Source organism: Apteryx rowi, unplaced genomic scaffold (assembly GCF_003343035.1).
Source record: "Apteryx rowi isolate R43461 unplaced genomic scaffold, aptRow1 scaffold_41, whole genome shotgun sequence".
NCBI classification, from domain to species: Eukaryota; Metazoa; Chordata; class Aves; order Apterygiformes; family Apterygidae; genus Apteryx; species Apteryx rowi.
In genome coordinates, this window is record NW_020450621.1 from 3,633,041 (window position 1) to 3,636,879 (window position 3,839).

Genomic DNA, 3,839 nt, shown 5'->3' on the forward strand with positions numbered 1-3,839 from the left:
CCAATAGGGGCGCAGCGGCCCCCGGCGTCCCTCGCCACATGAGGCGGGCTAGCCAATGAGGAGTGAGCGGCGGCCCCGCCGCCCCGCCTCCGCGGCTCCGCTCCCGGGCCCGGCCCGATGACCCGCACTGTGGGCTCGGCGTGACGCCTTCCGTCACGTGGCAGGGCCTGCCCAATCGAGCCTGCGGGCACGCTGCGGCGCGGCGCTAAGCGGCCGCCCGCGGGTGCCTAGCAACGCGTGGGCGCGGTGGGGGGGGAGGGGCGGTGCGCGGCCTCCTCCTGGCCCGGCGCGCGGGCTGCGGCGGCCGTTGGCCCCGGCTGGGGGAGGGGGCGCTGCCGCCTCAGCCGTGGCCGTGGCCGCCCGTGATGCGCCCGGCCGTCCCGCCGCTTCCTTCCCCCCACCGGTGCCCCCAGGCTCGCTGAGGCCGGGGGTCCCCTCAGCAACTCCCGCCCGTCGCTGTGGGGATGAGGCGGGGCCGGGGAGGCCTGCGGGCCGCCTCGGGGAGGGCTTGGGCCGAGCCTGAATGCACGGCAGCTCCTGGCCCGGCGGCCGAGGCGGGATGCGCAGGGCCTGGGCGCTGGGCGGAGAGGCGCCGAGGTGCCTGGGGCTGGAACACCTGCCCCGTGAGGAGAGGCTGAGGGAGCCAGGCGCGTTCAGCCTGCAGGGGAGGTGGCCTTGGGGGGACCCAGCAGCTTTCCAGTACCTACATGGAGGTCAGCGAGAGGCCAGACCCAGCTCTTCACAGTATATCAGCAGAGGACAAGAGGCATAAATTAAATTGAGAGAGGCTCCAGCTCAATATAAGGGAAAACTTTTTCCCTGTGAGGACAGTGAACAACTGCATCAGGTAGCCCGTAGGGCTGTGCAGTCTCCCTCCTTGGAGGTTTTCAAGATCAGATTGGATAAAGTCCTGAGCATCCTGGTGTGGCCTCAGAGCTGACTCTGCTTTGAGCACAAAGTTGGACTAAGGGCTTTGGGAGATCCCATCCAACCTGGATTATCCTATGATTCTTTAGCCTCCTCCTCACAGTTTCCTGGTTGCTCACAAACTTCTCTTCCATTATGTGCCTTGTTCAGGACCTGTTTATGAATACTAGATGATCCAGGCCTTAGATCTGTTTATTTTTCAACTGTCCAAATCTACTGTGATTTCTTAGGCTTCTCTTGGGCTTTCTGTTTGGTTTAAAAAGAACCACTAAATTTTACTGTAACCAGAGTACCCCAACATAAACAATGCTAATCATCAATAACCCTTTTCTTCCATACTTTCAAAGGCAAACCTTATCTTTCCCAGTGCTTTGCTCTCCAAACACTGTCTCCCTTTATTCTTAGTGCCAGAGTTCTTCCCTTTCTTTTCCAGTGATCCAAGCAAACAGTTTGAGTGGACCTGTCCAGGAATACAAACCTCCAGATCTTGCCATGGCTATTTACAGATGTTACAGATGTTTACAGATGTTCTACAAGCCTTTTTGTTCAGTCTGTCCCAGACTATAATTCACTTACAATCTCTCCTTCTGACTCCTATATCTTCACRCAATAGTTCAAATTAGCAAGGCCTTTTTTCCTGGTTCCCCCCCAACTCCTGTATGAAATAAAGGGAGTGTTCCTTTGAATAGCAGACTCTTTGTTCATGCACATTTTCCACATTACAGTCCTTCAGCTTAAAGCTTGCTGACAGCACTTGGCTCTGCTCCCTGTAGCCAGACAGGGAAACATCAGTTTAGATCTCAAATAGCTTCCCAAACACAACTGAAGTTTCCTAAAGGTGTGTGCTGTATCACTGCATTCCTTCCCTCTGCTGCATCATTTCCTTCCTATGTTAATAATCTTCTGCTCAGGTGAACAATCAGAAACTGTGAAAACATTTTTAGTGTGCACCTTTGGGACCACTGCAAAGCTTTCTTAGGGCTCTGACCAGCTGGCATGGGATTTCCAGCCAATGTTTCTTTAGTTGATGAAATAACTAAATGACGGTGTGTGTTTTTTGTAGTCTAATGAATCCTGGCACTTTTGTCCAACCTCAATGGCACCATTTTTATGTGCACAGTTCAGTATTTGGAGCTGTGACTTCACTAAAATCAGTGRAATTCTGTAAAGTTACAAAACTATCTTTAATATCCTGACAGTCTTACGAGGATTTCATAGAAAGTGGTCAAAAAAACTCTGAATCTTATCTGAGGTTCATATCAATGAATGCACAGGACTGCCCTTTGCAATTGCAGATGCTGTGTCATTTGAGCAGCTCACATTTTTGAAAGGCATTTCAAAGAATGATTCGGGTTCAGCAGGAAATGTCTTGACTTATGGATCTGATTCTTGTTTTGGGTGAGAGTGGTCCTAGACTAACAGATGGTTTGGCAGAGGAGCAGAGAGATCCCAAAGTTTAATCCCTAAAGTACTTAAAAGAGAAAGACTTGTGTGTTTTGCCAACTTACCTGTTGTCATGATTCAAATTTCCTTGGAAAACAATCTGTCAGCCTATGCTTGGCTTAGYTGGGAAAGATCTTGTGTTTAAATTTGGCACATGATCTTGTGAAAGCTGGGAATAGTTCTCTCCCTTTGCACTCCTGGATGCAGAAGTTATCCCTTGCTTCTCAAAGTCATCTGGAATAACAGCTGTGATTTATTGCTGCATGTTTTGAGAGCACAGACGCTGTGAGCCTTGACTGGATTGTGAGAAAGCACAGGAATCATCCTGAACCTTTAATGTTGCAGACAACATCTGTATTTCTCAAAATCACAAGATGTGGTGCTACAGGGACTGAGTGAAATGGGCTTTTGCCCTTCAAGCCTCCTTTGCATGTAAGAGGTCCTGCTCTGAAACGTTGTACAGGTCCTTAAAATTACAAAGCAGGCTGTCTTACAACAAGTGCTCTTGTGTGTTCTCTGTGGCAGATACTAGAAGTACATCCAAGAAAGAGCTTCCTGTGAAGAACTGAGAGCAGAGCAAGGTCAAGGCCTCTTCCAGGAGGGGCCCTCATTCCAGCTCCCCAGGTAGCCACTGTTGCCATATCCTATGTGGGCATCTCCATCTGCTCTGGAAGGGGAGTGGTGCAGGATAAAGGTAGAGTTTGCTGCAGGTGCTGCCATTTGACACTGCTATGGCAATGTGCAGCACCCATCAGAGAAGGAATCACCCACCTCTGTGTCTGATACTGGGCCGAGGACTTGCCCTCTGGTCTAATTGACACTATAGATATCAAAACCTGTCTCCTGCCCAGGGAAAGCCCAAGCCAGTTTGCAACCTCCTCTGCCCTTTTGTCTGCATGTTCTGCTTTCTGTGCTCCTCTTGTCTATGTGCTTTCTGTATGAGGCACACGGCCTTTCCTAGTGTCTTTCTTAGCACCCATCTCCTGTTACAGTACCAACACTGAGATATGGGCTGCTTGCAAGTGACTTGCAGTGAACTGGAAAGCCACATTCAGTCTGAACTCATGTCAGGCCGTGGAGGGGTATGCAGCTGAATACCACTCCAGGAGCAGGCAGCACTGGAACAAGTGGGTCGCCTGGAACAACTCTCCCAGCCCTTTGGTAATAAATGCTAAATTACAGTCTAATTTCCCCCTAATGCCTCATCTTTCCAGCTTGTGAAGATCACATGCAGTAATCAGCTCCAGCTTACAGAGTCATTATGAAACCAGCATTGCCTGAGGGTTGCAGGGAAATGTGCCCCATCTGGCCCATTAATGCTTAAATAACACACAGTAATGCAGAGTTTGGTTAACTAATTCAACCAAAGCAATAGCATCAGCCATGTCATGCAAGAGATTTAAAAGTAATATCCCAATACCATGAATAGACAAGGGAGGATGTTTATTTCTGAGAYTTCTCCCTAGATG